At 43.4% G+C, this 6,000-nt stretch overlaps 1 long non-coding RNA gene across 2 annotated transcripts in view; it reads right to left on the bottom strand.

Moving 5' to 3' along the window:
- Window positions 1-3,324: 3,324 nt before the first annotated feature.
- Window positions 3,325-6,000, bottom strand: part of LOC135234226 (uncharacterized) — a 65,935-nt gene continuing 63,259 nt past the window's right edge. For both annotated transcript variants that reach the window (XR_010324040.1, XR_010324039.1), the window contains exon 4: window positions 3,325-5,716. This is a non-coding gene — a long non-coding RNA (uncharacterized LOC135234226). The remainder of the gene's footprint in view (window positions 5,717-6,000) is intronic.

Raw genomic sequence — 6,000 nt, 5'->3', positions numbered from 1 at the left:
GAGCTGAGTTGTAGGGCCAGAGCTGAAACAGTTCTGTAAAATAGGGTGGTCCTGAATTCTCCCAGGCAATGTGAGAGACTCATCCACACTTATAAGAAACATGTACTTAAAGTTATTGCAGCAAAGGGAGGTTTTACCAGCTACTGCAGCCAGGATGGGACTTACTTTCCCCGACAGGGATGTTAAATGTCTGGTGATTTTGTTGTTGAGTAGCCAATGAAAAAGTAGTATTTTTTGTGTTATTTACAATATCATATCACCCTTTATATAACCTGTGACTTATGTGATTGTCAGATATCCTTTTGGTTCAAAATATCCCTAAAAACAGGAAATTAGTTGGGGGCGCACTTATTTTTATATAGGCACTGAATAAGGTACTGCACTGTTTTATGATTCCATAAACACACACACACTGTAGAAAGATAGAGAGAGGGAAAGAGAGAAACACCAACACACTCTCTCACTCTGAGTCACAGCCCAGAGATGAGGTGACAATAGAATCCGCCTCAGTTTGTCAGCTACATGACTCCCCTCCTTGCCTTAGTTTCTCCATGCAGTGAATGTCACTTCACTTTCCAAGGGAGAAGAATGGAAAATCTAAACAAAACAAAAGGTACGAAGAATGGTGCTATCTCCCAAAGTATGCATCTTCCGTCTTCCACTCTAGTCTCTGTCCTTGAAATCTTCCCTTTTTACGTGCACACACACATACACACACGTCCATATACAGCCATGCACAAATATACACGTACATGTACGTACACACACACACACAGTGCTGTCACACACAGACACCCACTGAGCAGAAAAATACCAATTTCTTCACGCTTTAACATATCATTAGCATAAAGTATTTTTGTCCATCTCTAGTGAACTCTAATGTTTTCACAATGCTTCCCTCCTTATCATAACCTTCTCAGTCTTTTTATGTAAATTTCTTTTGGTTTTTAGAGATGTGATTGTGTTCTCGCGCACGCAAATGGTTCTTCTTTTCATTATGGCGACGATCATTTATAATGATTGTTGTGATCATGATCATTTCAATGGCAATAATCACATCAATCTGTCCCGTGGTAAAGAAAGCCGTCCATCATCGCGCTCTTAATTGGCTGCAGTGTCTGATCCCGGCCCCATCACTCCGGGCTGGTTGCCCCTCCCCCTGCTTCTCCTCACCGCCGCTCCTGCATTTAAATGCCACTGAGGTATCGATCTACTCAATATAATCGCTTCTGTGCTGCCCGACTGCCGCAAGGAGCTCTTCCCTTCCCCTCGCCCCGACGCAAGACAGGTCCACAGCACAGGTAATTCCTCACGCCCACCGTCCAGGACAGGGGAGGCTCTTCCTAAACACTGAGAAAAGTTTCAGGCATGCACGCTGTGTGACTGTGTGTAAAATTCTGGCTGGATTTCGGAACACCGTGATTAATATCTGCAATATCCAGGTTCCACTCCACTCTTCCTGGCCCACGTTGCTCCATGGGGATGCGTTCGGCATGTCAATCAAAGTGTTACATTTTTATTTATTACATGAAAAAATCGTCTCCAAAAAAAAGCGGGAATGCTGGTGCGGGGGCGAGAGACAACCCGCCGCTCGTTCGCTCCTCCGCGTCCCCCCCGGCGCAAACTCTGAATATGAAACAGCGTCCTCAAGGAAGTTGGGGACGGGATTGTGCTACCGTCAGGTCAACCAGAGCTCCCATCAGGGAGTCAGGAGCAGCACAGCCTCCCTCAGCCTTCGTCTGTAGTCAAAGCAAACAGTTAACCTTGCCTTGGGCCCTGGCATAGTTACAAAGCTCCCCTCGCACCCAGCGCACTGAATCTGTCCTCTAAATTAAAACGGCTGCGGAGGGAGGGGGGAGGCTGACGAATAACAATGTCTGTTACTCTCAATTACAGCTTTAAATTGGAATCAATAGAGCAGGAACAACAGCTAGAGTTTTTCCTGCTGTGTGTGTATGCGTGTGCACGCGTGTGTTTGTGGGTGTGTGTGTGTGTCTGTGTGTCTGTGTGTTTTAGGTGATGGTAGAGGAAAAACAGGGCTTAAATTAAAAACAGGTTGTTTCCCTCAGAGTAATAAAAGTCATGAGAAATACACTATGTAAACTTGCAGGACGATGAATAGCAAACACAAGGTGCTGGTCTTCATTGTCAGTCTGTGTGTCTGTCTGTCTTTCTTTCTCTGTCTCTCATTTCCTTCTTCTGCCAAGGCCTTGAGCCAACCCCCACACCCCTGCCCCCCAACCCTTGCCTGGTTGCCTGGATACTGACCATGTGTTTTGCCATGGTAACATCTGGAATAAAGGTGGGTGGGCACTATGCCAGTGCAGGCCCAAAGTTTCACTGTAGCCATAAAACTAACAAAAATAAATCTTGTTCAACTGCTCTTCCCTGCTCCACTCAGCCCTACTCCCCTCCCGACTCATACTCCCACCTCCACCCATCCAGCAGTCTCGGAAGACTTAACCGTTTCTCCCTTCATGGCCTAAAGGCTCGGTAGGATTAAGAATGAAGCAGTGCTCATGGGATACCTGAGGTGGATTTGGAAGCTGCAAGACTTACATACAGACCATCTCCCCAAGCACACACACAAACACTCTGCAAACACATACATACAGTACATACATGCATGCATGCATACATACATACATACATTTGTTTCTTAGGCTTTGTATTTGAAACAGTGGATTTGAAATGAAACAGTGAGATTAAAGTGCTGACTGTCAGATTTAATTTAAGGTTTTTGACATCCATGTATCCAGTGATCCATGTAGGAGTTACTACCCATTTTAAGCACAATCCCCCAATTTAGGGGGCCAAAAGTAAATGCACAAATCAACATAATCTCATGATGATGCCCCGCTGGGTCTGCAATGCTACCATCTTCAGCTTCTGTTACAGTAACATTCATTTATTTATTTTATTTTTTGGGGGGGCTTTCTGGCTTCAGCCTTCAGCAAGTGAAATGCATGTTCAATTGGATTCAGGTCAGGTGAGAATTCAGGTCAGTGTCAAGAACATTACACTTTTTGGCCCTGAAAAACCCCTTGGTTGCTTTAGCAGGATGTCAGGGAAGTGAGGCTTAAGTAAAAATATGTTCCAACAGTCAATGCCCTTGTTAAAATGTTCAGCACTCGTGCTGCACACAAGTGGTATTGCGTGCTAGAACGCCTCACTTAACCTACATATAAAATATATTTTATGTGGCTTAATTTTGTCATTATTATTGAAAATTACTATTATCAATTAAATCCAGTGAAAATAAACTCTACATCAGGTCTTAAGATTAAATCATTTAATTAAATAAGAAGCAGTCAATTAGAATAATTAATTGAAATCATACATTCTTTATTGAATGTAGGCTCACTACTAATTTACAAAACAGAAGACATTAAACAAGACGTTAATTTGAAATTACCAGAAAAGAGAGAGAATGATAAGCCAGACCTTGCCAGAGAATTACACTCTTCTAGTTTCAGCACCACAGGAACAAAAGGAAACTAGGTAAAAACACACAGCCAAGGAAGCACCACCAAAATAAAAAGAGGAAATCCCTTCTTCAAAAGCCAATGGCAGCACAACACAACGTTTTCTTGCAGTCATCTGAAATACCTTAACCCAGCCACTGCAGGGCTTGAGGATGCCTTTCCTCATTGGATGATGCTGAGATAAGGTGTGGGGGAAAAAAAGGGGGGGGGGGGAATCAGACTCATTTATTGACCTATCTAATAGCTAGCAATTTAGTTACTATTTAAATGTAGTTTAAAAAAGCAGGGCTATGAACCATGATATTATCATGAAAACATTCATGGTTTTAGCCTGTTTCTAATGAGACCAAACAAAAAAATGTTAGGAGCTAATTCAGCCCAGCTATTGAATACCTCTACAAGATGGAAAAGTACTCATGATTTTAACAGCATGTGATGGTTGTAAATACCAGCAGGTAGACCTCAACAATCAGTTTTGCATAGACATAGATGATTTCAATTTCAATCTTGCAGTGAACCCTCTTCGGTTATGCTGGTGTACCCTTATCTTTATGATAGTCTCTAACACATCTGTGCCTACATCCTGGAGTGTGTTCTTGATCTTTTCAACAGCTGAAAAGGGTTTTTTCTAAACAATAGAAAGTATTCTTTGGTCATCCACGACAGTAGTCTTCCATGGTCTACCAGGTTGTTTGCCATTGCTGAGCTCACCATTGCACTGTGGCTTTTTACCAAACACTGATTTTGAGACACTTAAATTTATGTCTCAATGTATTCAAATTTTTTCAGCCTCCTGGTGGCCTGTTTTACTGGCATGGACACTTCTTTTGTCCTCATGTTGAGAGATAACAGCAACGGATTCTAAATTCAAAAATTCAAAATTCAAACCACTCCTAGAATCAACTCTTGACCTTGTCTATGAACTAATGAAGCAATGACACACTGCTGGTCAAGGACCAGCTGAGCAGCCAGTTGTACAATTACTTTTGATCCCCGAAAATGGGGGGACTATGCATAAAAAGGGTTGTATTTCCTACACTGATCACTCAATATGGGTGTACCCTTAAATCAGAGCTGACAGTCAGTACATTGATCTCAAAACAACAATAAAAAAATTCCACTGTCCAAATGCTTACAGACTGCACTGTACACACAAGCATGCATACATACATACCTAAATATGCACATATGTATAGAGGCACATCCACACAAACACACAAGCTGTATACACAGATATAAATACATACATACACAAAAATGCACACACATGTGTACTGTATACACTTACACACACACACACACACACACACACACAAGCACACAGGCTCAGATACACTGTGTTTCCAAAGTCATTTGAGTCTGTCCGCCTCTGATGGGCTCTATAAATCAGATCATTTCATGCTGTTACTGTCGGCCTAAACACAATGTTCCCTTTATTATCTGCTTCACCTCGGGATGCAAGTCACACATCATTTTTCTTTCAAACGTTTTCTCCGTCTTTTTTTACAATAGCGTGATTTCATTTGGCGCGTTGCGTTTACATAAAACAGGTCCCCCGCTCTTCGGCTGCTTTGAGGGCAAGAATATGTAAAACAGCCCTACCATCAAAACAAAAAAGTGGCGAGGAATATAGGGCAATCGAGTAAATTAAAATGCACCCCTGGAGACCTGTCTTTCTCTTTTCCCTTCTCTTCCTTCTTTGTATTCCATTCGCGCTGGCTTGTTTTAGACTTCAGTTCTCTCCTCATATCTTGCCAGGATCTGTCCCACCTCACCTCCAAGCTTGACCCCTGCAACACCAGTGAGTAAACACACTGCTGTTTCCAAAGTCTTGACCCTTAACCCTATATACATATATAGAGTAACTGCAGAAACACAAATTGCATTGCAAGCCTATATCAGTGATGCATGTACAGATTTGTTTTCATAGTATGGTGCATTTGCTGTCTCTAGGTTCATCTCAGGACCCCAGTTCACCCTGGGAAACTCCAACCGGATTCTTGTGCCAAGCCAAGGGAGCAGAAGGTTCTGATTCAGGCGAACATCCCGGACTGATTTCTGTCTGGGCCTGGACCTGAGCCAAAACCGGCTCCACTCGCTCGGAGTGCTGGGGGGGGTTCAGACCCCCATGAACCATCACGTGTCCCAACCGCAGGCACTGGGTGTGTCACCTTTCTGTCGCCAGGGGCCCTGCGTTGAGGAGGTGTTTGGACCAACCACTGGAGCAGTGTCTGAGGAATGGGGGAATGGCAAGTGGAGGGGTGTGGCTTTAAATGCAAATGAGAGCATGCAACACGCATATCAATAAATCAATGTGCAGGCAATAAAGAGGGGTGGGCAGAGACTCTGTGGAGAGATACCCTGTTTATACAACAGGCAGGATTAGTGAATACATGGTAGTTCACCCCCCCTCCCCACAAAGCTCGCTTCACCCCACCACTCAGTCACACGTCAACCATATATACTGCACAGTGTCTCTTAACCAATGATTTAATGGCCAAGGTTTCTGGTGAAG

This window comes from Anguilla rostrata, chromosome 11 (assembly GCF_018555375.3).
Source record: "Anguilla rostrata isolate EN2019 chromosome 11, ASM1855537v3, whole genome shotgun sequence".
Lineage (NCBI taxonomy): Eukaryota > Metazoa > Chordata > Actinopteri > Anguilliformes > Anguillidae > Anguilla > Anguilla rostrata.
The sequence above is the reverse complement of the archived record's forward strand: the minus strand, read 5'-3'. Positions and strand labels throughout refer to the sequence as shown.